Below are 14,726 nucleotides of genomic sequence, written 5' to 3'. Positions count from 1 at the left end.
GCACCCTGGGTTGTCTGCCATGTATTGGCCTTGGGAGATGACCCCTTGCGTGAGTGCCCGCTTAGCCACATGAGAGTGGACTTCTCTAGAGACCTCCTCCAGGGTGAGCTCTGGGATATCCCAAAATTTTACCCCAGCTACCAGGGCACATATGTCTGGGGTCAGGACAGGCCACCAAGTCCAGGGGGGCACTTTCCTAGTTGCAGTCCATATTATATCCCCCGTTTGAGAAAGCACTTGCCAAGTCAACTTTTGGGGGGCATGGGGATTGGAGGCATCAACTAGCTGGAGAAGGAGAAGCCACACGGCGAAGGCTAAGTTTAAGGGGATTGTCTGTTCTCTCGGCTTGCCATTCAGGGCCCGGTGGCGGAGCAGGCTTGACGTGAGATGCATGGATCCAGGCGGGTATTCCTTTAACTTTCATGGCTGTTGGAGTGGTCAGTAGGATGAGGTAGGGGCCCTTCCACCGAGTCTCAAGGTTTCCTGCACGGTGGCGTCTGACATAGATCAAATCTCCCACCTGGAAGTGATGTGGGACCCGTAAGTCTCCTTCTCCTGCGTAAGCCTCCCGGAGTCTCTTCCACGCTCGTTGTCTCACCCACTCGAGCGCCTTGAGCCTAGAGAACAAAGGCTGGGAAGGCGGCACATCAATACCATGTATAGAGGTTATTTCTACCAGTGGATGAGGCCCCCCGTATAGCAATTCATAGGGGGTCAGTCCAAATTGTCCAGGTGTGTTTCTGACCTTAAAGAGCACAAAGGGTAGGAGAGCTGTCCAATCATTAGCGCCAGTCTCTGCGGTCAATTTGGTGAGGGTCTCTTTAATGGTTCTATTCATCCTTTCTACCTGTCCTGAGCTTTGGGGTCTGTATGCACAATGTAATTTCCAATCAATCCCCAATATTTTGGCCAGTCCCTGACTTACCTGGGCAACAAAGGCTGGACCATTGTCTGATCCTATTACCTTGGGTATCCCAAATCTTGGGAAAATTTCTTTTAGTATTTTCTTAGCCACCATGGTTGAGGTTTCTTTCTTGGTAGGATAAGCCTCTACCCATCCTGAAAAAGTGTCTACAAAAACTAGTAAATACTTATTACCATACTTAGCTGGTTTTACCTCAGTGAAGTCCACTTCCCAGTGAGCACCTGGGCTGTCTCCCCTTAGCCTCTTCCCAGGAGGCATTCTTGAGGGATTAGCATTGACCATCTGGCAAGGTACACAATGCTTGACTACTGATCCAGCTATCTCTGGCAACCTCAGAATATGGTAAGGAGACGTCTGCAGCAGTTTTTGTAGATGTTTGGCCCCCAGATGGGCTAGGCGGTGTATTTGTTGAATGAACGTACTCTAGTCCCTTTTCTTGAGGTAGAATCTCTTTTCCCTCTGAGGTAAAACAGGCCCCCTCTGGAGTTTCAGAGAACTGGCCTAACTTTTTAACTTCTTGCCAGTCACCTGGGGTATATCGTTGCTCACTTTTTTGGTTCTTTGGATTTTCTATTATGGGCAGAAGGTTGACCCCCTGGGCAGCCTGCTTGGCCACTTGGTCAGCCATCTGGTTTCCTTTGGAGATAAAATCTTTGGCTTTTTGGTGGCCAGGGCAATGCATAATAGCCAGTCTTTTGGGTAGATGTAGAGCTTCTAGCAAACTTAGAATTTTTTCTTTGTTTTTAATTTCTTTCCCTGCTGAAGTAAGTAGCCCTCTCTGTTTGTAAATGGCCCTGTGTACGTGTGCAGTAGCAAAAGCGTACCTGCTGTCTGTGTAGATATTCACAGACTTTTCTTCAGCTAGTTGTAAGGCCTGTGTGAGGGCTATGAGTTCAGCCTTTTGTGCTGAAGTTCCTTCTGGCAGACTGCTGGCCCAGACTGTTCGTGTTCCATCTACTATCGCCGCCCCAGCCATCCTCTTACCTTCTACAATGTAACTGCTTCCATCTGTGAACCAGGTTAATGTTCCTCCAGTCAGTGGGACATCTGTGAGATCCTTTCGGATCCCAGTTTCCTCAACTAGCAGTTGATGACAGTCATGAGTCACTGTCTCATCAGTTTCTTCAGGCAGAAGAGTAGTGGGGTTGAGGGTGGCAGGAGGGGCAAACGTTATCCTGTCGGTGAGGAGCAGGCTCTGGTAGTGAGTCATACGGGCGTTAGTCATCCATCGGTCTGGGGGCTGCTGGATAATGCTCTCCAGGGCATGGGGGGCAATGACAGTTATCCTCTGCCCTAGAGTTAGTTTATCAGCATCTTTGATCAACGTGGACACTGCCGCTATGGCTTTTAGACATATAGGCCATCCACTAGCCACGGGGTCAAGTTTCTTTGATAGGTAGGCAATGGGTCTTCTCCATGGCCCTAAGGATTGGGTTAGGACTCCCTGGGCTATCCCCTTACGCTCATCTACGTAAAGGGTGAATGGTTTAGTCACATCAGGGAGGGCTGGGGCAGGCGCACTTAATAGTGCCTTCTTGATGGCATCAAATGCCCCCTGGTGTTCAGAGGTCCAAATGAATTTTCCTTTCTCTTTAGTTAGTGGATAGAGGGGGGCTGCTAGGGTTGCAAACCCTGCCCCTCCACCTTCAGAGTTACTCTGGGCTTGGGGAGGGGCTCCGAGCCCCATCCTCCCTAGTCTTTATCTTCTCCAAGGGTTAGGACCCTAGGTTTTTTGCTGTTCTTCTTAGGGCAGTCTCTTGCCCAGTGCCCTTTCTCCTTGCAACAGGCACATTGATCTCTATCAAGTTGGGTCCTGTTGCCCAGGTTCCCTATCTGCCTAGGGCCTGTCCTAAACTTTCGAATATTTCTCTCCCTTTCTCCTTTTTTTTTCTACCACTGTGGCCAGGATCCTGGTCAGATTTTTCTCTTGTCATCTATTGTGCCTATCCTCCCTTTCATCTCTCTCTTTCTCACGTCTCTCCTCACGTTCTTCTCTCTCTCTTTCTCTCCTTTGCTCCTTTTCCTCTTCTGTCTCCCTTTTGTAATATACCTTTTCTGCCTCTTTTACTAAATCACGCAGCTCAGCTTTCTGTAATCCCTCCAATCTCTGAAGTTTCTTTCTGATATCAGGAGCTGACTGTCCTATGAAAGCTAATGTTACTGAGCCTTTTGAATCTCAGAGGTGGGGTCAAAGGGTGTGAACCTCCTAAATGCTTCCATGAGCCTCTCAAGAAACACTGAGGGAGACTCCGTTGGGCCCTGCATCACCTCTCTCACCTTGGCCAAATTGGTGGGCCTTCTGGAGGCACCTCAGAGACCCACCTCCAGAGCCTGGCGATAGATTTTTAAGCTCTACCTTCAGCCGTATTGTGGTCCCAAACAGGGCAAGTCAGAGGGAACCCCATGTCTATCTCATGCTGCAGCTGCATGGGCCACCCGTCGGCCCCAGGGACATTTTTTCTGGCCTCTATTAAAATTCTCTCTCATTCCTCGGTTGTGAAGAGTGTCTGCAACAGCTGTTGGCAATCATCCCAGGTAGGCTGATGAGAAAACATAAGAGACTCCATCAGCCTCGTGAGGCATTGGGGTTCCTCTGTAAAAGGGGGGTGGTTAGCTTTCCAGTTATAAAGATCTGCAGAGGAAAAAGGCCAATATTGGAGGGGTTGTAGTTGGCCCCCCAGCATGGGAGGACCTGCCTCGCGTAGCGGCAGTGTTACAATTCCATTTGCTCCCTCCGGGGTAGCATCTCTCTGGCTCCGCGTCCTTGCGGCCAGCCCTCCCATTTCCAGGGGCTCAGGAGGGGTGCAGGGAGGAAGCCTGGGAAAGCTGGGAGGCGGAGGCTCGGGAGGGGTGGAGGCTTGGGAAGGGTGGAGGGCGGAGTTTCGGGAGGGGCTAGAGGCCCTCTTTCAGCTCCTGGGACTAGGTAAGGGGGTGGCAGGCTGAGTCTCCGGCCAAGCCAGAGGCTGTTTGATCTCAGGATAGATGTGAGGGAGAGGTCTGGCTCCCTCAGGAGAGGGCTTTTTTGCATTTTTGAGAGTCAGGACTCTGGAGCTTGAGTTCTTGGGTTTATTCATCCACGGCCTGACCCACGGCGGGGGGTTGTCCACCAAATCCTTCCAGGTGAGGATATAAGCCTCTTGGTTGGGACGGGAGCCTGGTCCATTCTGAAAAATAATATCTTTAACAGCCAGAATAGTCTCAGAATTAAAGGTTCCTTCTGATGGCCATCCGACCTCATAAGTTGGCCACTCAGAGGCACAAAGCATTTGCCAGGGTCTCCTTCTAACCTCAACTGACAAATTATGGGCCCTAGATTTAACTTCAGTCCAATGGTCAAGAGTCAAGGAAGGGGCATTGTCACCGTCTGTCCCATTTTAGAACTATAGACAAAGACACAAAGAACAACAACAACACACACAACTGAGACTAACAAATCCAGACACCAGCGACCCGTCCGCGTCTTCCACAAGCAGGTAAAAGAATCGGACGGCTGCGAAGGAGGAAGCTTCCACTCTAACAACAGTACTCGGTCCTCTGACCGACAGTAGGAGACCACCAGGCGTCACTGGCTCTCCTCACCTCCCAGGGCGTCCCCCAGGGTGGCAGCCTGTGATCCTCCTAGCACGTCTGCTGATCACGGTCGTCTGGTCCTTTACGGCCCTAGAGGACGGCTACAAATCAAACCAAGCCAAAAGCACGCATCCCAGAAACCAGATACTCAGAACGAAAACACCGGCCGGCACATGCTCACTCCAGAGGGGGCCCCCCTTACCTCCAAGTTGGTTCTCGGGTGTGTGTGGGGGCCTTCACATCCTGGGCGAGCCCTCAATTGAAGGAATCCCAGGAGGGGGACCCCATGCTCTGCCCGGATATGGCGACACCCCAAATCACTCACGAGAAGTGGTCTTGATGCAAACTGCAAGAGGATTTTATTCCAAGCACGCTGGGGCCCACAGTCGTACACCACACAGGGGTAGAGGACTGCAGAGCCCCGAATGCAGGAACGGGACAGTTTTTATAGGGTTTCTAACAAAGCCTGTGCATTAAACCAATCATTTTTTAATATCAGGAGCCCGCAAGGTGTTAGCCAGTCAGTTTGTGCCACCCCATAGTTTCTAAGCCAATTAGTTTATGATCTTGGTGGTCAGCATTTGCGCAGGTCCTTGGGTGGGAGTAGCAGAGTGTGGTATCAGTCTCCTATGACCTTGGGGGTCAGCCTTTGCGCAATTCCTTAGGTGGGGGTAGCAGAGTATGGTATCAGCCTCCTATGACCTTGGTGGTCTGAGGCAGGCTGCTACAGCTTATGGTGCGAGCTACTAAGGCTTACAGTGTGGGCTATTAAGGCTTATAGTGTAAGGCTTATAGTGCAGGCTATTTACAGAAACCAAATAAGTGGTTCACTTCATTACTCATTTCCCATCCTTGAGGGCTATCTCATGCCCTTTTTACCTAGTTTTATATTAGGAGCGGGCTCTGATATAATGAGAAGAGGGATTCTTTACTTGCTTCCAACAGAGAGTAAAGCCTGGAGTTTGAGGTATGCAGGGGGCCCGCTTAAGCTCCCCTTGGAGCATGATAGTATTTCTGAGCTTCTGAATTCTTGGGCCTTTCACCTTGGAAGTCAGACAGAGCCACTTCCTCTATGCTAGATCGATTAAAGCATTGTAGAGGTGAAGAGAAAACTTTCTCTGTCTTTTTCAAAGCTTCCTTGGAATAAGCTGAGAACTGACAGATCACAGGAGAAAAAGACACAGCAATTGCATACGAACACCAGATGTGTGCGGCCCCTTGTGCATCTGGCTAACATGGGTCCTGGGGAATTGAACCTGGGTCCTTTGCAGGCAAATGCCTTAACCACTAAGCCACTCCTCCAGCCTGACATAGCATTTTTTTTTAAACAAAGCACTATTTAATAGGAGAAGTGACAAAGGGAAAAAGAGACTATGGGATGGAGACTAATTGGGAGGACTGCTTTAAAATATTTTTTATTCTCCATGGTTTCAAAGCCACTAAATTGTGTTCATGGCCCTCCAACAGAATAAAAGAAAAGATTTTAAGAACAATTGGCTTAAAGTAGAGAACATTTCAATAAAATGATCAATACACTCTTTTCAAACAAGAAGTGATTCTATCAAACTTAATGAGCAACTGTTTGGCACCTCTATTACGGAATATGTAAAAAAGAGGTGAAGCTAAATTTCATAAAAGTAAAAATGTACAGATAGTCAGAGCTGTTGAACTTTGGAATAAGGAGTTTGCAAAATCAGATTAGCATAGCCTGAAGTGCTGCTCTTCTCCAAGGCTGTAATTGCTTTACAAGGAAAGGAAGGCACAAAGCCATCTGCCTTCACTTCATTGTTCACACTTATGCTACTAAACTGGTAAGAAAAAGCATCATTTCACTTTTATTCCTACAAGAGAAAACACATTTTCTATACTTTTTTTCTAGATTAATAGGCACTAAAAAATTTAGAGCTTCTAACTTCTGCAAGAGCTAATCATAAGAATAGAAACAGATTTCTGTCCCTTCAGGGCTCCTGTTTTAGTTAGCTTTGTAAGGTAAGGCAATTAGCAGCAAAAATGTGCAAATGAAACCTCTTGGAAATTTCTAATTGACCTTAGTTTATATGGGTAACAAGGTCAAGTGCTATCTTAGTTAGAACTTTGACTTTCTGGTCTTTTCATAATGAAGCGGTTGCCAGATTTTTCTGAGGCCTGTGGTGAGGAAGGGTGGGGTATATATAAGACTAGGGTTAGGCACACATCAATGGCAGCAAGACTGAGGCACAGGAGGCTGTGCACCTTGTAGGTATAGCTGTCCAAAGTTAAAGGAAATCAATTCCCTCTTACACTCTCATCTTGGCTTTTCCCCACCATGAGACCTTTAATCTCAGCACTGGGGAGACAGAGGTAGGAGCATCACTGAGTTCAAGGCTACCCTAAGACTGACTACATAGTGGATTTCAGGTCAGCCTAGGATAGAGTAAGACAATACCTTGAAAAAACAAACAAACAAGCCAAAAAGCATCATATCTGCCAGAATCTGGAAACCAAAGAAACAAAGCCTGTGGAAATCCCATTTTCTTTAGGATTTGGTTGTGTAGCAATTTCCTCCAAGTTGAAACATTCAGTAGGCTCAGAGTGTAAATAAGTCTGGGAAAGCTGAAACTTGAAAGGTCATAAGACCCTTTCTCAAGGTCATAGAATCAATAAATAGCTACCGGAAGGAGGAGGACTCTGGACAGCCCAGCTGCCTCACAGTCCTGTGCAGTGAGTCCCTGGATGCAGCTCTGTTGAGTTGTCACCTGTGCTTGGCTGGGCTTTTCCATGATGTTGCTGCTTTGGAATCACACATGCTTCCATAGGCAAACCCTCCCCGGCTCTATAACCCTGATAAGCTTCAGTGGTTCACCACAACTGGTCTTCAAACAGTGCTTTGGTCTCTTGTTTGTAATGTCTGAGGTAAATAGACATGTGTTTTCATTTTCCCAGGAGATAAAGTTTTATACAGCAAATTTTTAAACTAATACTTTTTAGCATACAAAGCAATGGGTTTCTTTATGCCATTTGCTTGATGATGAAGTGAAATAACTTGTCCACCCTTCAGTTTCAAGATGGGGAAGGGAGTGTGTGTGGACTCCTTGCCGAATGCCAGTTTTGTATACTTGAATATCAAATGGAAGAAATGGAGTAACGCATTACTATTGCTGTCTTTTTTTTTTTTTTTTTTTTTTTGTCAGTACCATTCCATTAGCCTTTTGAGAAGATACTGGAAGAGAAAACCGAGGTATGTGGACTAGGAAAAGGAATTTTGAGTGTAAGACTTATTTCATATTCTCATCTACCATTTATAGCTTCAAGTCTCTGAGCAATATATTGCAAAAGAAACAATATTTCTCATGAAACTTTTTAAAAATTGAAAAACAAACTTTACTGGAAAGGTTTCTTGGCAATAGATAGCACTACAAGAAGAAATTGCAGAGGAGGAAAGAAACTGAACTCAACTCTTACTCTGACAAGGATAAGTGTAGACTTGTAACCAACAAGTAGGGAGGTAGCAGAGCATGAAAAATTACCCAGAAGATAAATGTCTCCCTAAATCAATCTGAGATTTAGGCAGGCTGACCAGGGTGATGGTATAACTAGGGCGATCAGATATGTCATATACCTGAGATTCTTACTCAAAGTGGTTTTAACAAAAGCACGGATTTACTAAGTAGGTTGGACAAAGGGAAGCAGCAGCCTCAGGGGAGCCTGGTTGAAGTTTTGGATAAAGAACAGCATATTTGGACTTTTGGTCAAGATGGTGTCTGCCTAACCACACCTGACCTTGTGGGAAAAGAAAGGCAAGATCTTTGCCGTTGTTTGAGGTTTTTAGAGGTTTTCAGTAGCTCCAGTGGGAGAGCACAGAGGAGCAAAGCAGGGAGTCCACTGATTTCCATCCTCTCAGGTAGCCCACAAGTCCCCCAATCCCCTCAAGCAGCCATCGCAGGCACAGTCTCAGCTGCCACCCCTCTGTGCTCGGACCCAGACTACCAGGCTAGTGTTCCCCTTCTCTCCCTTCTTAGGTTTTTCCACTAGACTGCAGTCCTACCCGCTGCCCCTCCATGAGCGGACCCAGACCAGCAGGCTAGTGTTCCCCTTCCCTCCCTTTTTTGGTTTTCCTGCACTACTGCTGTCCCGCAGGATACTCCGACCCAAGCCAGTAGGCTACTGTTCACCCTCCCTCTCCCTTAGTGCCACCCCACTGCACCACCATCTAGCCCCTCCCAAAGGACACCTGACCCACAGCAGTACCATATCTCCAGCTCACCTTGTCACAGGACCCAGCAGTTGTGGTCTCAGCTACTTAGCAGCAAACAACCTGGCATAATGCTCACCCAAGGGCTGGAGAGATGGCTTAGCAGTTAAGCGCTTGCCTGTGAAGCCTCAGGACCCCGGTTCAAGGCTTGATTCCCCAGGACCCATGTTAGCCAGATGCACAAGGGGGCGCATGCATCTGGAGTTCCTTTGCAGTGGCTGGAGGCCCTGGCGCGCCCATTTTATCTCTCTCTCTCTCTCTCTCTCTCTCTCTCTCTCTGCCTCTTTGTCTGTCGCTCTCAAATAAATAAATAAAAATAACATAATGCTCACCCAAGTGCAATAGTGGCACACAGCCATGGTGGGTAATCTTAACTGCTCTTGAATTGGCTACCAGATCCACTCAGTGGAATGGAACCCATAGCTGGAACTGGTAAACAAATCAGAGCCATATCCAACAATTGAGTCCCCTCTCCAATATCAAGCTCTCACCAATCTTGGGATACAAGAGGGCCTATACCTATTAAATTCCCTCTAAAATAATAGTGGTTATCCCATTTATCTTGTGCTGACTTCAGTCTCTATTGGAGAATATGCTTCCATTTTTCAGATAGATGCATAATCTGAGGAGAGTTTCAGCCCATTGCATCTCACCAGGGTCCTAGCTGAAACCATAGAGTAATCAGGGAAATGAGCAAGAGTGCAGCTTTCTTGGTGAACCTGGTACAGTACAAGGGTGAAGGAAATAGACACTGAGAACACTCAACTTGTATCAAACCAGATATCTAGAAACAGAGAGGTTCCCAAGATCTCATCACTGAAGTAGACATAAAAGGAATGCAACATGGCTTAGAGAAATTTGTGGAAGAGGGGGCAGAAAGATTGTTAGACCCACAAATTTGGACATTATGCACAGAGACATTGCATCTTCCCCATAACTGATGGCTACCCCCAAAATGCATGACCCACAAACCCCAATGAGAAGGATCCCTTCTGAGGGGGAAGGACAGTGAGGAGGCTAAGGATGGTACCAACATGGCTGTTTACACACTAAGTATGTATATAACTAATAAAGGAGAAAAATGAAAGAACAGCATCTTTGTCAACATTTACCCTTACTGACCCTCAGTTTCCTCTTCTGTAAAACCACAGAAGTTTTTGACACATATGAAAAAAAATATTCAAAAGCTTAGCCAGTAGTAACAGAAACTTAATGATCATATTACTTGGCTTATTATTTCATAAGCACAGTGTCTTTGTATTGATCTTATAAAGAATTGCAGAGTTGAATAACTATTACAGAAATAAAAGTTAAACTTAGTAATAAAAAAAGGCCATTGTGAGTCAGATTTATTTATGTACCAAATAAAAAGCCAATTGTCCTAAATTCAACTGAAAACAATCTCTAGGCCTTTATATTCAACCTAATAATTTTTATATAACTAAATCACATGGATAAATCAATACTATTGCTATTAGGAATAAACCACTTTTCTATTTTCTTATTTAATTATTTGTCTTGGAGGCTTGTTGTAGTTACCATATCATTATTAGGACAAAATACCTGATCAGAAGGGTCATATAGAAGCAAAGAGTTAATTTGGCTTGTAGTTTTGAGGAGAACCTTCATCATGGCACAGAAAGTAGCATGGCAAGAAATAACATGAATGGGCTAACTCACATATCTGGGTGGAACTGGTGTAAATGTGTGCTTGGATCTAGGCTAACAAACCTAAAGGTCCAACCCCAGTGCCATACATCCTGCAGCAAGGCTCCACCTCCCAAATACTCCATCATCTGGGGATCAAGTATAAGGTTTAATCACAAGCACATGAGGCTATGGGGGGTATTTCACATTGACATTACCCCATTGTTCCCTTTATCCCGATAGAGTCATGACCAATTTATGATACAAACTATATTTAATCCAGCTCTAAAAGTCCTGATAGTCTTTACCAATCCTAATACCATTTGTGGTAGTTTGATTTAGGTGTCCCCAATAAACTAGGTATTCTGAATGCTAGTCTCCCCAGCTGATGGCAATTGGAAATTAAAGCCTCCTGGAGGCAGTGTATTATTGGGGACAGGCTTTTGTGTGTTATATTAAATTTCCCCTTACCAGTGTTTGGCACATTCTCCTGTTGCTATTGTCCACTTTATGTTGGCCAGGGGCTGATGTACACCCTCTGCTCATGTCATCATTTTCCCTGCTATTGTGAAGCTTCCCCTTGAGTCTGTAAGCCAAAATAAACCCTTTCTCCCCAAAAGCTGCTCTTGATCTGGTAATTTATGCCAGCAATGTGCATGTGACTGCAGCAGTAATATTGGTACAAGGAGTGGGGTCACTTGCTGCAAGACACGTGACTGTATGGCATTGGGCTTTTGGAGCTGGTTTTCAAGAGGAATGTGGAAGGATTTGAAACCTTGGCCTAAGAGATGCCTTGTAGTACTGTAAGTACAGCTTGATGGACTATTCTGGTTAGAGTTGAAAGACCTGAATGCAATAAGAACTAAGGATTGTGAGGTTTGGCTTATGAAGGTGAGAAAGAACTTTTCTTGAACTAGGCTATAAGCAGTTTGTAAGAGAGGATGGCTGTTATGTCTGGGTCCTGAGAAGTTGTGCAGGGTTTCTTTGTGTAGAAACGCATTGGTATGAGCAAAGGGATATGGCATATAAAAATAAAATCTTTGGGCCAATACTCCTGTTCAGCTGAAAATATATGAGCAGTTACAACCTTTGAGATTGGGTCAGCTGACCTGCACTGGGGAAATAGGAAGAATGTAGACTCTAATTGAAGGGGCCTGACTGCTCAAGGGGTGTCCTATTCTTCAAAGTCTGCTTCATTTCTCTCTGGACTAACAAACTGGTACCCTATCTGGTATTGTGGAGTATAAGAAATGCAGAAAAGAGGAGGTTATTGAGTTTGTAATGTGTCTTGTGTTTTGGCATTGGCCATGGGCAGTGTAAGGCAGGGTTTCTGGATGCCTTCATGGAGACCCAATGAAGACATGAGGATGAACAGTGGATTGCAGTGGAGGTCCAGTAGAGATTCTAGGACCATAAGATAGCTGCTTAGGAAAGCTGATGGCCACGAATGAAATTCTTCTGAACTGTGAGTAGCTTAGCTGGAGGGGTGGAATTGGAACTCTAGAAACTTGCTGCTGGTTGGAATTGTCAGACTTGGAGACCTGTCACTAGCTATAGCTGTTAGACTTAGAGCTACAGAGTTTGGTGTTTGCCCTGTTTAAATGATGTATTTCTTGAGTATTTCTTTGCTATGCCTAATGCCATCTTTTTGCAGTGTTAATATTTATTCTGTGCCCTTATGGGTTTTGGGGGGATTTTTTTGTATTATGGCTCAGTTAAAATATTTTGGGCTATGGGAATGCTTGAAGATGATTGGAATTGATGAAAACTATGGTGACTTAAAGTTGGATGAATGCAGTGCATTTTGAATCATGTATGGTTGTCAGTTTTTTGGGTGCCAGGAGCAGAATATGGTGGTTTGATTCAGGTGTACCCAACAAACTTAGGTATTCTAAATGCTAGTCTCCCCAGCTGATGGCAATTGGAAATTAAAGCCTCCTGGAGTTGGTGTTTTCTTGGGGTGAGCTTATGGGTGTTATATCCAGTGGACCTTGGTCAATGTTTGGCACATTTTTCTGTTGTTATTGTTTACCTTATGTTGGCTAGGAGGTGATGTCCACCCTCTGCTCATGCCCTCATTTTCCCTGCTGTTGTGCAGCATCCCTTCATGTCTGTAAGCCAAAATAAGCTCTTTATTTTTTCTCCAAAAGCTGCTCTTGGTAGGTTGATTTCTGCCAGCAATGTGAACCTGACAGCATTTAAAAGTCCAAGTCTCTTCTGAAACTCAAGACAATCTCTTAACTATGAGTCTTGTAAAATTAGAACACAAGTTAAATATTCCCAGCAAATAAAGGCACAAAGTAAACATTCCTACTACCAAAATAAGGTATAGTAGGAAAGATTGATGAATGCGAGATAAAAAAAAAAAAAAAAAACACCAGTGGAGCAAACATTAAGGTGCAGTTCCATGTTAAGCATCTGGGACCTCTGAGAAAATGTATGGACTACAAAGTCTACCTTTTAAGCCCTAAATGCTTGCTTTCCAGGCAGATCCTCACAGGCCAGAGCAATAAGCTTTCATTAGTGGCCATCCCATAGTCCTAGCATCCTTAAAATCGTGGAGTCTTCACCTTTAAATCACCAGAAGGATGGATAATTAAGCATCATATTTTGAACATTTCTTTGTTTTGAAGACACAGTTGAGAATTTTCTCTCTTTTTTTACCAAGTATTTAGCACTCCAGAAACAAAATTAAAGCAAAGGACATACTGTTTTAAGGCATTTTCAAAACTCCCCTTAAACAAAATCATATAGTTTATTGATTTTTCTTTCATGACTTAAATTTTCATTGCTTTTCTCTCTTGTCCTTAGTATTTTTATACAGATTAAAAATCTTTGTCCATAGACACAAGAGCTATTTTCATTGTGTCTTTTAAGGCTAATGGTTCCTTCAAGTGCTTTAACACTCTTTTGATGATAACTGAAAAAATATATAGTATAATTTTCCCATATTTAACACAATTGAAAATGTGACAAGGGATGAATTTCAATAGAAGACTAGAGATTTTTTGCTTGTAGTGAAAAAAAAATGTATTCAAATTCATATTTCAAAGGTTTAATGCCTAATGTTTTACTTTTGTCTCATATGGTTTTTAAAATGAAAATATATTTCTAAACTTTAAACATGCAGCTGTTTAGTTTAGCATTCTCTTCATATTTTTGACATTCTAAAGAATCTTATTTCAGACAAAATGGTACTATGAGTTCATTCTATAATGCATTCCCTTTGCTATCTATAAGTAGTCATCTACACAAAGTACAAAAAGAGAACACCATCAAAAAGCAAATAAACTCAAAAGCAAAAGTAGATTGTTTCAGAATAAACTATCCAAGACAGCAATTTGAAATTTCATGGTGTATATAAAGAAGCTTCTCAACTTGTAGTAAAGGAAAAACAGACTACATACAGATGAATATGAATTGCATTTTTCCCTAAGCAATACTAGAAAGTGTTAGGCAATGAATTTAATATTCTTAGGGAAATTCATTTCTAACTACAATAATGTGCTCAGAAAAATGTCAGTGTAACAAATAAATAGAATAAAGGCATGAAACTACAGGAAGCCATGACCCACCAATTATGGGCACAAGCCATGAAAGAGAAATACATTAGATTCAGGAAAAAATTACAATGCATGAAAGAAGTCAAAGACTCTCTAACATGTTAATGAAGGGAGGTAACAGCATTATCTGTCATGTACTTGGGATAGAAGGAAACTGATTCATATGAAATCAAAACAGAAAACATGAAATATGCTCAGGACAATAAACTAGTAGAATACTGCCTTGCTCCTTTTTGTGTTGCCATGAAAAATACTTGAAAGAAAAGAGGCTTATTTAGCTCACAGTTTTAGAGACTCACGAGCATTGGCCCACTAACTGTTTGGCTCTGGTAAAGGCCTCATGGCAGCTGGCATGACAATGGTGGGAACAAGTAGAGAAAAGATCCTATGATGAGACAGAACCCAAGGGTGTGGGAGAGTGAGGACTTGTTTTATTTATTTATTTTTTTAAATCACAGCTTGCTTTGTGGGAATTAATCCACTTCTTCCAAGTACCACCACTTAGTAAGACAAGCATTAGTACATTCATGACCATCATGTTCTTTCATCTGCATACTCATCACTAAGTTTTACTTCTTAAAATCCTGTTAGAATGCCACCATTATGGGGTCTAAGCTTCTAGCACATGATACTTTGACAGACAGATCATAGCAAATACTTACTGTATTTCAGTCTCCTAAGAATCCTAAAGAGCATATAAGCAACATACCAAATCTATCACCATAAAAGCTTTTTAAAAAGCATATTTGTACATGGGGAGCAAAGGGCAACTGTTTTGTAGGAAGAGTTG

The sequence above is a fragment of the Jaculus jaculus genome, chromosome 1, assembly GCF_020740685.1.
Source record: "Jaculus jaculus isolate mJacJac1 chromosome 1, mJacJac1.mat.Y.cur, whole genome shotgun sequence".
Taxonomy (NCBI): Eukaryota; Metazoa; Chordata; class Mammalia; order Rodentia; family Dipodidae; genus Jaculus; species Jaculus jaculus.
The sequence above is the reverse complement of the archived record's forward strand: the minus strand, read 5'-3'. Positions refer to the sequence as shown.